Genomic DNA, 18,246 nt, shown 5'->3' with positions numbered 1-18,246 from the left:
GATGTTTTATACTCGTATGTTGCTTAGAACTAGTAGGACCCTACCTTAAGGTTTCGGCCATGAAGGGATTAAATACCTTAAGGAGGCTCAACCTCAAATCTAGCTTGCTTATGTTTTACCTTATGAAAAGATATGAAGATAACATAATGCTCTTGAGATTTCATGTTGTTTAGGGTTAGGTTGTCATATGATGAACTTTCGGCCAACATGAAATGTAGGGCTTAGGCAAGCCTAAATTCAACCCTAACATGTTTATGTTCTTCTCTATGATATGCTATGAAATTTATAAGGTACTCACATGCTTGTAAATTCTAGAAGAAGTATCAAGTATGAAGTTTTCCTTAATATATTATGAATGTTCTCTTGATGTTTTATACTTTTAGGTTGCTTAGAACTAGTAGGACCTCACCTTAAGGTTTTGGCCATGAAGGGATTAAATACCTTAAGGAGGCTCAACCTCAAATCTAGCTTGCTTGCTTATGTTTTACCTTATGAAAAGATATGAAGATAACATAATGCACTTGAGATTTCATGTTGTTTAGGGTTAGGTTGTCACATGATGAATTTTCGGCCAACATGAAATGTAGGGCTTAGGCAAGCCTAAATTCAACCCTAACATGTTTATGTTCTCCTCTATGATATGCTATGAAATTTGTAAGGTACTCACATGCTTATATTTGGTTGAAAACCTTAGAGTCACATTGATGACCTTCAGCCACCTATGTTTGTGGACTTAGGAAGCTTGAAACTTTAACCTAATATGCTCATGTGGTTGCCTATGATAAATGCATGGAAATTGTTTAAGGTTCACATGTTTATATGCTATTTGTAACCAAGTTTTGGACCTTGTATGTTTCGACCATGGTGGGTTTAAAAACCTAGGAAGCATAGAACCTAAATCAAATATGCTTATGATGTTCCTTATGATAAATGTTATAGAAATGAATTTGGGTTCATATGCTTGTATGATTTCATGTAACCTAAATGAGCCTATGCATGTTTCGGCCACCCTTAGTGGGTTGAGGATTTAGACTAAATTATGGCTCATTATGTACTTTCCTTTGCCATGATATGAATTAGGAAAAGTTAACTCGTGATCCATGCATGATTATGTTTTCTTTTTCCTTCCATGATATATTATATTGCTCGTTTAAGTATGCTTATGAACCATGCATGAGAATGATACCTATAATGGCTATGTGCCCAAATATGATGGCTATGTGCCCAAGACAAGTATGATGGCTATGTGCCCAAGTATGCATGGCTATGTGCCCATTTATGCATACCTTATGAATGATATGAATGATATGAACATGATATACTATGAATGACATGAACGTAATATAATCTGAATGACATGAACATGATATGCTATGAATGACATGAATATGATATGCTAAGAATGACACGGATATGTTATGAAATGATAAAGATATGATATGACATGTATTTTACTTTGAATGGCTTGTACCAAAAGGGTGGGCTCCTTATGCGCCCCTAGGTCGAATTACGGGCCTAGTAAAGGGTTGGCTCCTTACGTGCCGCTAGGCCGAGCTACGGGCCTAGTTTCCTAGTAGGTTCAAGACTAGCTACCTTGGGTCTACTTAGGATGCGCGCATTATGTATGTATGTGGTACTAAGCCGGGCCCTTTTCATGTTGAGATTATTTTCAAGGACTATATGATATTGTTTTAAGACATCTCACCCATGACATAAAATATGTTTTGAAAGGCATACTGCACATGACATTACCCATGTTTTAAAGGACATCTTGCATCCATGCTTACGATATGATGTGAAATAATGCTTACAGTTATGCTATGATATGATGCCTTGTTGTTATGAAAAGAAATGTTATGATGTTTTCACTTATGCTATGATGTACACTTATACTATGATGTGATGTATACCATGATATGATGATTTCTTATGTTGTGATATGATCTACACCATGATATGATGATTTCTTATGCTATGATATGAATTATACCATGATATGATGATTACTTATGCTATGATATGATTTATGCTATGATATGATGTTACTTATACCATGATAAGATTTATGCCATAATATGTTGTTTACTTTATGTTACGATATTATTGAAATTCATGCCATGATATGATATGTTTTTTTTATTATATGATGATATGAGCGTCATTTATTTCATGATGTATGATATGATGATTTTACATGATATGTTGGTTTTTGTGAGTAGGAAAGGATCTCACTAAGCCTTGAGTGTTTACAGATACTTTTCCTTGTACCACAGATAAAGGTAAAGGATGGATAAACTAGAGGAGCAGCAAGAAGGGGCAAGAGATGTGTGATGGTGACTTGGCTAAAGAAATAAAATGACCTGCTTAAAAGAACTTATGAATAATATGTTATGTTATGTTGATGTCTTTCATGATTCCCTATGCATGTGTTAGAAATGAATAATATGACTATTATGTTGAACCATGCTATTTCATGTTCATATGCTTAGTATGATTTAAGAAAAAATATATATGTTTCCGCTGTATGTATGTTATGTCTGCTAAGTCTAAGTGAAAGTCAGTAACCCCGCCCCTCTCACTAGGCAAGAGTGGGGAAAAAGGGGGCGGGCGTTACACTTAAAGAAGAAGAAAGCAGATCTCCGGGTCATCGGAATTTTGTAGCAGCACTTCGGAATGGTTTTGTTAGCAGCACGTTTTCCAAGGTGCCTTATACTCCCTTCAAGGCGCCTCCATTGATGCTTAGCAGCCAGGTCAGCTTTTGCACCCGAGGCGCCTCCAAGCTCCATGGAGGCGCCACAATCACTGTTCATCCGAGGAAAAGCTTCGTTATTTTGTACCTGCAAGACATGTTAGTCCCAAACAATATCCTGCAACACAAAGTTAGCACATAAAGCATAATAGAAGAAATAATAAAGACAGTCTCCGGACTGTCCGAGTCTGACTTCGGATTTCCAACCGGAAACCCTAGGTCGACCTGACGCCTATTGTTCCCTCTACGGGGAACGCGTCCTCACCTACTCCACTCAGGAGATTTACCTGTTGCCAGTACGATCCTCCAGATTGACTGGACTTTTGCTCAGCACTCGACGCTTCCGAACTTTCTGCTGGACATCCGCTTCCCGGCTAGTCCAGTCTTTCACCTGGTTCGCGACACCAGGACTTTCCACCTAGGGTTACCCCCTAGGACTTTTGCCTGAAGCCATCGACCTGCCAAGACTTTCCGCATAGGGTTACCACCCCCTATGACCTAGGGTTATCACCCCCTAGGGTTTTTCCTTTGCCTAACCGCAGCTAGGACTTTTCTGAAATGCTCAAGCAGACTTGTTAGATCACAAAGACACCTTAACTTTGAATCCTTTGTCATTATCAAAACACAAGTTCGATCGTCGGATGCTTCCCGCACTAACAGAGAAGTTTTAAAATTTAAATTTTCTATCATCATGTTAAAAAAGGAAATTTTATAAGAGAAGTTTTAAATTTTAAAACATGGTTTTAATTTTTAGAACTTTCCTTTTTTAACTCTTACTTTAGGAAAGATAACTTGTAAATTTTATAAGAGGATTTCTTCTTGTAAAATTTTTTAAAAAATATATTTGCTTTTCTCTTGATGAGGTGGCCGGCCACCTTGCTTGGTGCCCAAGCAAGGGGCCGACCATAATTAAAATAAAAAAAATCATCACAAAATTAATGTTGGTGATTGATTCAATCAAGAGGAATGAAAAGGAAAAATTAAAAGGGAAAAGTAAAAACTCTTGGAAGATTTTAATTTTTGTAAAAATTCTTCCCTTATTTGCCTTGGGCAAGTGATATAAAAGAAGGGGTGAGGAGGCTTCATGAGACACAACTCTTATTCTTTTGCTTGGAGATCTCAAGTGGCCGACCCCTCTCTCCCTTCTCTTTTCCCTTTTGCTCTCTTCTCCTTGGTGGTGGTGGTGGCCGGATTTTAGAAGAAGAGGAGGAAGCTTTTAGGTGGTGTTCATCTTGGAGGATCGTCGCCCACACGACGTCCAAGGCGAGGTGAGGAATACGGCAGAAGATCTTGAGGTCATTAGCTTAAAAAGAGAAGGTATAACTAGTAGTTTTCTTCCGCATCACACTAGTTATTTTTCTTTGTTTGAATTCTAAATACAAGAGGCAATTAAATCTAGTTTTTTAAATTTATTTTTCGAGTTTGTGTTTTCTTCTTTTTCCAATTTGTGATTCGATTGTTCTTTTTGGTTAACATAGAGTTATTTAAGGAAATTAAATATTAGCTTTCCTTAAAAGGCTTTGTCTAGGTGGTGGTGGTTGCTCCCATATCCAAGAAGGCCATGTGCCTCGCCATGCAGTCCTAGAAGCCAATTTTAAAAATTAATATTTAATGGAATTAATAACATAGGTGAATTTGAATCAATAGTGTTAAGTTCCGCTACGATTCAAATCTAAACCATTAAGAACAGATAAGTTAAATTTGGAATCAATGATGTTAAGTTCCGTCTGCGATTCCTAATTTAACTTCTAAAGAACACAATAGGTTATTTAAGGAAAGGTTCGACGCTTGTACAAAATTTTTGTACAGTGGAACCGGTACGTTTTCCTAGAACTAACCAACAATTGGTATTAGAGCTAGGGTTTGCCTCTATGTGTTTAGAATTCAAATAGGTTATGCACATGTCATACATAATTTAGGTAGGATAATAGTAGGATGTGCTAACTCTTTGGTTGCAGGCTCCAACTATTATGGCTTATAGATGTTGTGTGTGATTGGACCCTTGGATATGTCAAGGGCATTATTTTGTGTGCATGATTGTATGTATCAAATACAACAGGAGCTGTATTATTTTTAGAATTTTATTTTTTGTTCGATCTAGAATACATGTACATTCCTTTATAGAATATAGGATCGATATTTGTAAAATTCTATATTTGTCGCAGATCAGATTCTTTGCGAGGCGTGGTGGTATTGGAGCACCAGAGGCGCAGCGGAATAAGAAGCAAGATGGATGCGACGACTCAACCCGATGGTGGTGGCTAAAGATGGCAGTAGCTAGGGTTGGAGCATATGGAGGACAGTAACAGAAAAAGGCCATAATAGTTGAAAAATAATTTCCATATTTATTGCTTTTATTTACTGTGATGTGCGTGTATGCATGTGATGTATGCTAGCATAGGTTAAAATCCTTATTTTTAAATAACTAAGTGGGAGAGGGATTTTAATAAATCCCATGGTCTCCATTACTGGTTTGTAAGTGATGCAACAAGCTTGTGTGTTGGCTCTAAGTGTCTCCCTCCACAACGGATGGGTTTGTTGCGGATCACTAGATCAAATTTCCTTAATGGATGGTTATAGGAAATTATTTAGGATCATGTGATCTTCTCCAACTGAAGGGGCACAATCCTATTTAATGGACTTAGTATCAAGTAATGATATACACTTAGACACATTCAATAGTATCCTCCCCAACGGAGTCACTGCTATTGTATTGTGTGACCAAAGTGAAACCAACTATTAATTTTATTTGTCATAAAGTTAGGATGACAAGATAATAAAATTAATGGGTCACACCCTCCTCTTACAAATGTTGAATTTGTATACGTCCACACTAACGTGGCATGCAATATTCACGGTGATTTGAGGTGTTGGTTAATTTAAAATAGTATTATTTGAGGAATCAATATTATTCTAAATTTAGAGTCTTGACCAAAGTTTATTTTTGTGATTCTTAGGATGACTTTCAACCCACTGACCATTATACTGAAAGAGAACAAACTTACTGATCCCAACTATATTGATTGGAAAAGAAACCTGGGCATTGTTCTTACTGCTGAAAGCTATAAGTTTGTACTGACTGAGGCTTGCCCTGATGCACCTGACGGTGACTCTACCCCAGAGGAGATTGAGTATCATAAGAAATGGGTAAAAGCTGATGAGATGGCGCAGTGTTACATTTTGACATCAATGTCAAATGTATTGCAACATCAGCATCAAGATTTACTAACAGCTTATGATATAATGAACAATCTCAAAGAACTCTTTGGGCACCAGAGTCGGACTGCTAGGCAAGAGGCAATGAGAAAGCTAATGACAGCCACCATGTCTGAGGGGACACCCGTAAGGGACCATATCCTCAAAATGATGGCTTATCTGAATGAAATACAAGTCCTTGGAGGAGAAATCGATTGGGAAACCCAGGTCGATATAATTATCTAAACGCTACCCAGAAGTTTTGAGCAGTTCCGCCTGAACTATAACATGAACAAAAGAGAGTATACGTTGGCGGAACTTCTGACAGAACTACAGGCAGCAGAAGGAATATTTCGTCACAGTTCTCAAATTCACTATGCTGAAAATGGTTCTACTTCTAAGTTGAAAGGCAAGAAGAAGAAGAAGAAATAGGTCTTTTCAGCAAAGAAGGTGAATAAACCTCAGAGTACAGGACAAAAAGCTGGAATGAAGAAGCTGAAGGGCAAGTGCTTCATCTGCAAGCAGTCTGGACATCGGAAAGCGGACTATCCTCGTAGGAATCAAAACAATAAAGGTCTCATGCTCTAGTAGTTGAAACATGGTTAGCGGTGTTATCTACCAGCACCTGGTATGTAGATACGGGAGCCACTGATCATGTCTATAATTCTTTGTAGGGGTTCCAGGAAACCCGACGATTATTTGATGGAGAGATAACTGTCTACATGGGCAATGCTACTAAGGTAGAATAGAAATTTGATTTTAAGAAATTGTCTTTATGTACCCAGTTTTAGAAAGAATTTAATTTCAGTTTCTAAATTGTATATGGATGGATATTCTGTTTCCTTTAGTAACAATGTCGTTATAAAGAGAAATAAGGTGATTATCTGTTCTGATGCATTGGTTGGCAATTTATACACTTTAAATCTAATTTCTCCCATAAAGCAAAATATGGAAATTAATAACACATCTTCTAACTCTAATAAGAGAAAAGAACCTTCGGAAATGAACCAAACGTATCTTTGGCATCTAAGGCTTGGTCATATTAACTTAAGTAGGATTCAAAGGTTTGTAGCCGATGGACTCTTGGGTTCATTAGAGTTGGAAAACTTTCCAACATGTGAATCTTGCTTGGAAGGTAAAATGACCAAGAGACCTTTTAAGGGCAAGGGGTATAGAGCCAAAGATGCATTAGAACTGGTTCATTCTGATTTGTGTGGTCCTATGTCTATCCAGGCAAGAGGTGGTTATGAATATTTCATCTCCTTTATAGACGATTATTCAAGATACAGATACATTTACCTGATGCGCCGCAAGTCTGAATGCTTTGACAAGTTCAAAGAATATAGGGTTAATGTGGAGAAACGTCTTGGTAAAAGTATCATGACACTACGGTCTGACCGTGGTGGCGAATACCTCTTTGGAGAGTTTAGGAGTTACTTATCAGAAGTCGGGGTTTAATCCCAATTGTCTGCACCTGGTACACCCCAACAAAATGATGTGGCAGAACGAAGGAATAGGACTCTTATCGAAATGGTTAGATCAATGATGAGTTATTCAGAATTACTAAATTCATTTTGGGGATATGCTTTAGAAACAGTAGTGTACATTCTGAATATGGTACCTTCTAAAACAGTTCCTTCTATTCTCATGGAATTATGGATTGGGCGTAAGCCTAGTCTGAATCATATTTGGATATGGGATAGTCCAACACATGTGCTGAAGGGAGATACTGACAAGTTGGAATCATGTACAGAAGTTTGTTTATTTGTGGGATATCCTAAGGGAACGAAAGGTGGTTTGTTTTATAATCCTAAAGATCAGAAGATCATTGTTAGCACCAATGCTCGATTTTTAGAAGAAGATTATGTAATGAACCATAAGCCCATTAGTGAAATAGTTCCATAAGAAATTAGAGAGGACACATCTACTTTAGTACCAACAGTACAAGATGAAGTACCACAAGAAACTACAACACATGTCACACATGATACACAGCTAGAGATAGTGCCTCGTCGTAGTGGGAGGGTTGTGAGGCAACCTGAGATATTCATGTTTTTGGGAGAGTCTTTGGACTTGATCCCAGGTAAACATGAACCTGATCCTCGAACATATGACGAAGCACTCCAAGATATAGATGCAGTATCTTGGCAAAAGGCAATGAATTCCGAAATAGAATCTATGTATTCTAATAAGGTCTGGGAGCTTATAGAATCACCTGATGGTGTAAAAGGCATTGGATGCAAGTGGATCTACAAAAGGAAAAGAGGGATAGATGGGAAGGTAGAAACCTTCAAAGCAAGGCTTGTTACGAAAGGGTATACTCAGAAAGAGGGAATCGATTATGAGGAGACTTTTTCACCGGTAGCCATGCTTAAGTCTATCCGGATACTCTTATCCATTGCAGCTCATATGGATTATGAGATTTGGCAAATGGATGTCAAGACAACTTTCCTTAATGAAAGTCTTGAAAAAAATATCCATATGAAGCAACCAGAAGGGTTCATTGAAAATGGCAAAGAGCATCTAGTGTGCAAGCTTAATTGGTCCATTTATGGACTGAAGCAAGCTTCAAGAACTTGGAACTGTAACACCCATAGGATCCCTAGAAATTTTATATAAACTATTGCATGATTAAAATGGGCTTTATGTAGACTTTTCAAAAATAAAGAGTAAAACGAACCAAAAAAAAAAAGAGGCATGACCAAGGTTTGAACCTTGAACCTCTTGGTAGGTGGTTGTATGTGATAACCAGTAGCCCCAGCAGGGGTGTGCTGTTAGGAAGAGAAGGGAGATTGTAGTTAAGGGTGGTGAAAGTGAAGGCCCCCTTCACTTAGAAGGAAAAGTTTGAGTTTCCTTCTTCCTTCCCAGTGAAAAGATGGTTTTGTTTTCTTCCTTCATTTTGGCATAAATAAGAGAAAGGAAGGGAAAATTTCATTTTGTCTTCTCTCTATTTCCTCCTCTCTTCCTCCACCGAAATTCCCAACCATTTTCCTTCATTTTCCGAAACCAAGCTAAAGGGGATCTTCTTCTTAGGCAAACTTCTCAAACAAGGGTACTTTTCCTTAGCGAAAGAAAGTAAGTATTCCCTCACCTGTAGTACAAGTAGCTTTCGTATGCTTTATGCTTAAAGGATGCTTGAAAATCCTAGGGCCTTACCTTGTAAAGTTTCGGCCAAGATAAAGTTAAGAGGTTACCTATGGTTACTAAGACTTTTCATGCTTCATGTCGTTTAAAAAAAAAAAAAAGAAAAACTTGGAACTATGCTTTTAGGGGTTCGCCAAAAAGAAATGAAAAGGTTTAGAGAAAGTTTTTAGACCTAAATTATGCTTGCTTATGCTTCCTCATGATGTATGACTTTCTATATAGTGTTAGTTTAAGTTTCCATGCCTTATGTTGCATTAAAAACCTAGAGTCTTACATTTGGGTTTCGGCCAAAGGAAATGAAAAGGTTTAGAGAAAGTTGTTAGACTTAAACTATGCTTACTTATGCTTCCTCATGATGTATGATCTTCTATATATTGTTAGTTTAAGTTCCATGCCTTATGTTGCATTAAAAACCTAGAGTCTTACATTTAGGTTTCAGCCAAAGGAAATGAAAAAGTTTAGAGAAAGTTTTTAGACTTAAACTATGCTTGCTTATGCTTCCTCATGATGTATGATCTTCTATATATTGTTAGTTTAAGTTCCATGCCTTATGTCACATTAAAATTTAGAATCATGCTTCTAGAGGTTTCGGCCAAGATTTGAACATTAGGGTTAGAACCTCATTTATGCCTACTAAGAGTCTCACTTGCTATACTATGTATGGTGTAAAAGTTTCATGCTTTAAGTTGTTAAAAGAAAACTAGAATCATGCTTACATGTTTGGCCAAGACAAGGGAATTAGGTTAAGGAGCTACCTAGGGTTTCTAAAGGTCTCACATGTTATGTTAAGTATTATGAGAACTTAGGTTATTGATTCCATATTTTTATGTTGCTTGAAAATCTAAGATTCATGCTGTCAAGTTTTGGCCAAGACAAGAAAAATGAGGTTAAGGAGCTACCTAGGATTTCTAAAGGTCTCACATGTTATGTTAAGTATTATGAGAACTTAGGTTATTGATTCCATGTTTTTATGTTGCTTGAAAACCAAAGATTCATGCTCTCAAGTTTCAGCCAAGACAAGAAAAATGAGGTTAAGGAGCTACTTAGGGTTTCTAAAGGTCTCACATGTTATGTTAAGTATTATGAGAACTTAAGTTATTGATCCCATGTTTTTATGTTGCTTGAAAATCTATGATTCATGCTTATATGTTTCGACCAAGTTATGATTTAGGGTTTGTAGGAAGTTCAAAACCCCAACCATGCATGATAATGACTCTTTATGATGTGATATGGATTTTATGTCACCATGTTATATGTTATGTTCATTTATGCCATCATGTTATGCTTTCTCTATGATATGCTATATGTTATGTGCACTTATGCCATCATGTTATGCTTTCTCTATGATATGCTATATGTTATGTGCACTTATGCCATCATGTTATGTTTTCTCTATGATATGCTATATGTTATGTGCACTTTATGCCATCATGTTATGCTTATGCAAGGCTTATGTATGATGAAAAGCCTAAGAGATGCTTACCTTAAGTTGGGATTAAGAGCACTCTTCATGATATGACAAAAACATGATATGCCATGATATGACAAGAACATGATATGCCATGATATGACAAGAAACATGATATGCCATGATATGATAAGAAACATGATATGCTATTTTAATTTTGTATGGCTTGTACCGGGGATGGGCTCCTAAGTTGCCCCTAGGTCAATGGTCAAAGAAACGAGCCTAGTAAGGGATGGGCTCCTACGTGCCCCTAGGTCTATGGTCAAGGAAACGGGCCTAGTTCCTAATAGGTTCGAGATTAGCTACCTCGGATCTATTTAGGATGCGCGCAAATTTATGTATGTGGTACAAAGTCGGACCCTCATGTTGAGATTATGTTTAATGACTTATATGATATATATTTTTAAAAGGACATCTTGCATATACTCATACCATGATACATGTTTTCAAAAGGACATCTTGCATATACTTATTTCATGCTAAATGGCTTTCTTTATGCTTTAGTAAGATGCTTTTTGAAAATATGTCTATGATGCCTAGATGATCATGCTACTACTTTATGTTTATGCTCTCACATGCTATGTTATGATTTGCTTAAATGAGCATGACACTACTTTATGCTAGCATGTAAATTTTATATCTAGATGTTGGTTAAATGAACATGTCACTACTTATTGTTTAAATGCATGATTTATGTTTTTGTGAGTAGGAAAGGATCTTACTAAGCCTATGTGCTTATAGTTTAATTTCCCTTGTACTGCAGAAAAGGAAAAAGAATAGTTAAACTAAAAGGGAGCAGCAGGAAGGGCAAAGATGTGTGTGGCAGTGGCATGGTGGAATAGATCTACTTTATGCTTATATGTTTTAAAGCTTTGCATGTGATCCTATTTTGCTACATAATGCTTTTGATGGATGATACTTGATGGTTTATACTCATTATGAACTTTTGTTTTCATGTTCCGTGTTAGTATGCTTTATGCTCTAGTAAGTAAAATATCATGTATCACGTAGCAAGTAGTAGATGTTAAATCAAGTTATGAATGCTAGCATGTTCACATGTTAATATGATACATGATTACATTGTTCACATGATATGTTTTTGATATATGCTTTATGATAACGGACATGCTTCTATGATAATATGATTATTAGTTTTTATTTATTTACTTCCGCTGCCATATATGCATGTATGTATGTTTCAAGTAACCCCGTCCTTCGTAAGTAGTGGAAAGGCGGGCGTTACAGTTTGGTATCAGAGCCAAGTTTGCCTTTCCATTACACACACATCAAGCCTCCATCCTGCCGCTCTAAGTAAGAATTTCTATGCCTACTCTATTTCTTTTATGTATGATAAGGAATGCTTTAATCTAAGTATGCATGCCTACTCTATTCTTTTATTTATGATAAGGAATACTTTAGTCTAAGTATGCATGTGTAACACCCGGCCTTCTACTGACTAGGCTGTAAGGCCGGGGGTTACATTATGCTAAACTATTTTGTGCGGAAAGCTGAACAAATTTTAAAATTCTACTATTTGTTATAAAATCTGTAATTCAATGTTCCCCATACTTTTTTTTTCTTCCATTGATATACACATGCTAAAGAAGGGAACCTAAACTTTCGATCTGATCAAAGAATTGAAATCAGACTCTCCAATCGATCGGCGGATTCATTGGAGTTATTTGATTGATCCACTGATCGATTCAACGTGCTACTGTGCACCGGGGTCAATTTTGAATCGATCAGTTGATCGATCCAGTCCGGCCAATTGATCCAATAATCGATTCAGAAGCTCTCTGTTCGCAGGAATGGATTCCCTATCATTCGGCTGATTGATCCCTGCCCAATCGATCAGCTGATCGATTCATCAGCTTTCTGTACGCGGCAGGTCACGTTTCAATCGATCGGCTGATCGATCGAGGAATTCTCAATCGATCAGCTGATCGACTCAGCTGCTCACTGTTCGCGGGGAATCACCTACCAATCGATCGGCTGATCGATTGAGGACTTCTCAATCGATCAACTGATCGATTGGGTTTCTGATTTCACTGAAATCCCCCATGAACTCATACAGAACTTTCAGAACTCAACCAAAACATAAAACAGTAACACTAGACAGGTTATTACTTATACTTTGCTAACTAATATCAAGATAATTAGCAGTCTAAGCATGACATAATACATACTTTCACAATTCATGATACTTAGCATCCTAAAAGTGCAGGGAAGTAACAACATAAGGAAATACTAAGTTTTTAAGTTGGTCAGTTCCCAAAAATCTTTATTTCAGGTTCCTTCTCACACACATCTGATCGCATTGCCCTCCAGCCTCCGCTAGTCCATCTTCCCTTTACCTTTATCTGCAGTATAAGGAAAAAGAAAACTATAAGCTTGGGAGCTTAGTAAGAACCATCTACCTCACAAAAACATGCATTCGAAGAAATCATGCTTTCAAGGATGCTTTTTGAAATACATGCTGATGATCATGCTGAAAAATGCTAAAACATGGCATATGGACATACAAGTCGTGCTAATCAATTACTGAACATAAAGCTATTCATTGTATCAACAAGCAAACTAAACCGATACATAAGCTAAGCTATTTGTTATAACAATAAGAAAACTAAACTGAAGTTAAGCTGTGTTCACATCTCTTGTTTGTGAAGTTTGAAAACTATTTTCATAAATAGATAAACATAATAATCATGCTGCTGATGGGCCCAGCAACTGTACTTGCTATGCGTGCATCCCTAACTAGGCCTGAGGTAGCAAGTTCTGAATCTAGTAGGGGTACTAGGTTATCTAAACCTAGGGATGATTATGGGAGCCCAACCCAAGGACAACTGAGAGTCCAGTACAGTGCCATTGATAAAGTAAAATACTGATTCTTAATTTAATTTATTTTGTCTTGTCCTGACTAGGTTATCTGAACCTAGAACTAGGTTATTTGAACCTAGAGGCGACTATGGGAGGCCACCCTTTGGACCATAGTCCCATATCAATTGAAACAAGACTAAGTATACTATTTAAAATGCATCTATGACATTTAACTGAACTATTAAAATGCATACTGTGGCATATAACTGTACTAGGCATTTTATCGAGCACCTGGTGTGCTCTAACTCTGCATATGGCTGCACTAAGAACATAAGAGCGATCTAAGGATATAAAAACATACTATTAGCTACTTATACTGTAGGTGAGGGGTTACTTACTTCCTGCGCTAAGTTTTCTTACAATCCGATCGCTAGGTTTCCGGAGAAGAAGATCTCTTCGGCGATCCTCTTATGTCTACGTGTTCTTCTCGCGGAGGGGAGCGTCCTTGTGCTGGAGTTGTCGCCGGAGGGTGGTCCTACGACCCTAGGGATTGAACCCTAGGTCTTCTTGGGTTTGTGCACCGAGAGGGTGAGGAAGAGAGAGAGGCAACGGTGAGGGTTTGAGGGTGAGTAAAAGTTGTCGTTCAAGAATCATAAATTCCCTCTTAAATTCCCTATTTATATTAAGTGATTAATACACCCCAACTAAACCTTAAATATAATTGCTCTCCTCTTCTTTCAGCACACCCTACTGGGGCCCCTTGGTTACTAAGATCATCTAAAAGTCGTAGGGTCCGGTAGGTCGTGGGTTCAATTCCCGCTTAGGCTATTTTACGTTTTTATTTAATTTTGCTACTTCAGCTATTCTAAAAATTCTATAAAAATATTCTAAAATTCCAGAAAAATCATAGAATATTTCTAAAATTCATTTGAGAATTTTTGGGTGTTACAATCCCCCATACCTTATAAAAAGTTCGTCCTCAAACTTAGAATAACTCTGGGTACTTCTGTCTCATACTAGCTTCTGTCTCCCAGGTCGCCTCTTCTGCTGTGTGATTTTGCCATATGACTTTTACTAATGGTACTTTCTTGTTCCGCAATTTCTTAACTGCTCGGTCTACTATCTGGATAGGCCGACTGTCATAGCTGAGGTCTTCGCGGACTTGTACCGACTGAGGCTCAATCACCTGGGTGGCAGCTGGGATATGCTTCTTCAGCATAGAGACATGAAATACATTATGGATAGCTGACATCTCCTGGGGTAGCTCTAGCTCATATGCTACCTTGCCAACTCTTCTGGTGATGAGGTATGGTCCCACATATCTGGGACTTAATTTGCCCTTCTTCCCAAAACGCATTACTCCCTTCATGGAAGCTACTCGGAGGAATACTGTATCCCCAACTAAAAACTCTAAGGGGAAGCACCGTGTATCAGCATAGCTTTTCTGGCTGCTCTGAGCTGTCTCAATCCTCTGGCGGATCTGCTGTATAGCTGTCGTTGTATCTGCTACTAGATCTGTCTGAAGTTCTAGTGCTTTCTGTTCACCACTTTCATACCAGCAGATTGGAGATCTACACCTCCGCCCATAGAGAGCCTCGTAGGGTGCCATGCCAATAGTGGCCTGATAGCTATAGTTGTATGCAAATTCTGCTAAACACAGATATTTGCACCAACTTCCCTTGAAGTCTAGGGCACATGCTCGGAGCATATCTTCGAGTACCTGATTTACTCACTCTGTCTGACCATCTGTTTGAGGATGGAAAGCTGTGCTAAACTTTAACCTGGTGCCCAATGCTGACTGTATACACTCCCAGAAGTGTGACGTGAATCTACTGTCTCTGTCTGATATAATGGTCCGTGGGACTCCATGCAGTCTGACAATCTCCTTGAGATACAACTGAGCTAACTGTTCCATGGAGTAGGATATCCTGATAGCTAAGAAGTGGGCTGATTTAGTCAATCTGTCGACTATTACCCAGATGGTATCAAAACCATTCGTGGTTTTGGGTAGTCCCACTATGAAATCCATGGAAATATCCTCCCACTTCCATTCTGGAATCTGAATAGGCTGCAGAACTCCTCCTGGTCTCTGGTGTTCTGTCTTAACCCTCTGGCAGGTCAGACAGGTACTGACATATCTAGCGATATCTCTCTTCATTCCAGGCCACCAAAAACATTTCTTTAGGTCTTGGTACATCTTGGTGGAACCAGGATGCATCGTATAAGGAGTCCTATGGGCCTCGTCTAGGATCTTCCTCCGTAGTTCCTCCTGATCCGGAACACATAGTCTGTCACCAAAATACAATACCCCACTATCAGATACTCTGAACTCTCCACTTTCTGATTCTGCTAACCCTTGCTTGATCTTCTGAATTTCAGTGTCCTGATCCTGAGCTGCCTGGATGTCACTAAGCAGGGTAGATGCCAATGTCATAGTAGAGAGTTGCCCAACTATTAGTTCGAGACCAAAATCTGTAATCTCCTTTTGTAGGGGCGGTGACATGGCTGCTAGGGATAGTAAGGTGGCATTGGACTTCCTGCTAAGTGCGTCTGCCACCTTATTGGCCTTTCCTGGGTGGTAGAGGATGTCTATGTCATAGTCTTTGACCAACTCGAGCCATCTGCACTGTCACATATTCAGATCCTTCTGAATGAAGAAGTACTTCAGACTCTGATGATCTGTATACACTCTGCACTGAGCTCCATACAGGTAATATCTCCACATTTTGAGGGCGAAGACGACTACTGCAAGCTCAAGGTCATGAGTAGGGTAGTTCCTCTCATAGTCCTTGAGTTGTCTGGAGGCATAGGCAATCACCTTGTCATTTTGCATCAGTACTGCTCGTAGTCCCAATTTAGAGGCATCACTGTAAATATCAAAGCTGTCTGTGTTTTCTGGCAGAGTTAGAATGGGTGCACTGGTCAATCTTCTTTTGAGCTCGATGAAACTGTTCTCACAGTCCTCTGTCCATTGAAATTTTCTGTTCTTCCTGGTGAGAGCTGTCAGTGGAGAGGTTATCTTGGAGATCCTCTACAAATTTTCTGTAATAGCCTGCTAGTCCCAGAAAGCTTCTGATTTCATGGCATTCTTAGGTCTTTTCCAGTTACTCACAGTCTCTATCTTACTGGGGTCTACCATGATACCATCCTTGGAGATGATGTGACCCAGGAAGGATACTTGATCATGCCAGAATTCACATTTCGTGAACTTGGCGTACAGCTGGTTCTGCTGAAGGGTCTGCAGTACTATCTTCAAGTGCTCTGCATGTTCTTCTTGAGTTCCGGAATAGATAAGGATGTCGTCGATGAACACGATAACAAACTTATCTAAGTATTCTCTAAATACCCTATTCATGAGGTCCATAAAAGTAGCTGGAGCATTCGTCACACCAAAGGGCATGACTACGAACTCATAATGTCCGTATCTGGTCCTGAAAGTTGTCTTGGGTATATCACCTTCTTTAACTCTAACCTAGTGATATCCCGATCTGAGGTCTATTTTAGAGAATACTGCTACTCCCTTTAGCTGATCGAACAGGTCATCTATCCTGGGCAGAGGATACCTGTTCTTAATCGTGACTTGGTTTAGTGCCCGGTAGTCTATACACAGGCGTATGCTCCCGTCCTTCTTCTTCACAAACAATACAAGCACTCCCCATGGTGAGTGACTAGAGCGTATGAAACCCTTGTCGAGCAGCTCCTGTAGTTGCTCCTGAAGTTCCTTTAGTCCTGTTGGAGCCATGCGGTAGGGTGCTTTGGAGATGGGATTTATACCGGGAACAAGTTCTATCTCGAATTCAATCTCCCTGTCTGGTTCTAGGAATGGTAACTCCTTAGGGAAGACTGTTGGGTAGTCACATACAACTCGGACCTCCTCTAACTTTCAGTCCTTGTCCTGTCTGGTACTGACTACATGTGCTAGGAATCCCGTACATCCTGAATCAAGTAGTTTCCGTGCCTTCAGAGCTGAGAGAAACTTCTTGGCCTTTCTCTTTGGTTCTCCGATGTACCCAAACTGCACTCCTGCTTCGGGTTGGAATACAACTCTCTGTTTACGACACTCTTGTTGGGTTCTTCGAGCCACGAAAACCGCTTTTTCGCGTCGCGGAAACCCCGAAGGACCCAAAGCCGTAGATCCGTGCAAAGATTCGTATAAAAAATTCGAAAAACTATTTCTTGTACGAGTTCAAAAACTGATCTACTACTTAGATCTATGAGGAAAAAGTGTTTACCCTTGATGCGATGCCCTTCGCGTTCCCGCTCGTCCAAATGATGTCGGATCTCAAGACCGTCAAGCGCCGGTCCTCTAGAAGTATCCACACGGACACACTAGATGGAGATGACCAAAAACCAAGGTGTGCTAGCACCTATGTGGTTCGGCCAAGGGAGGAGAGGGAGAGGGAGAGCTTGAGAGGGAGAAGGAGGAAGATGCACACACGTGAATGAAAAATGAATTTCTTCACCCAAAAACCAAGTGGCCGGCCACATTTCAAAATTCACATTAATTGCATTAATTGCAATTAATATGAAACCATAAAATCACATTAATTGCATTAATTGTAATTAATATGAAACCATTAAGAGAGTGACTTTGTTACTTCCATGAGGTGGCACCCATGATGTGTGGAACATCATTATTGGTCCACCTAATGCCAACTCACCAATGAGGTGGCAAAAAGGTCAAGTCAAAATTGACCTTTGGTCTTCCTTCTCAAGTCAAGTCAAACTTGACTCAATCTCTACCATGGTGGATCTAATCCAACCATTTGATTCGAGCCAACTTAATATAATGAATCTAATTCATTAAATTAAATTGATTCAATGAGTCAAAATCTAAATTAGACTCATTTAACACATGAATCAACTTGAGTCG

The sequence above is a fragment of the Zingiber officinale genome, chromosome 9A (assembly GCF_018446385.1).
Source record: "Zingiber officinale cultivar Zhangliang chromosome 9A, Zo_v1.1, whole genome shotgun sequence".
NCBI lineage: Eukaryota > Viridiplantae > Streptophyta > Magnoliopsida > Zingiberales > Zingiberaceae > Zingiber > Zingiber officinale.
This window is presented reverse-complemented; position numbering follows the sequence as displayed.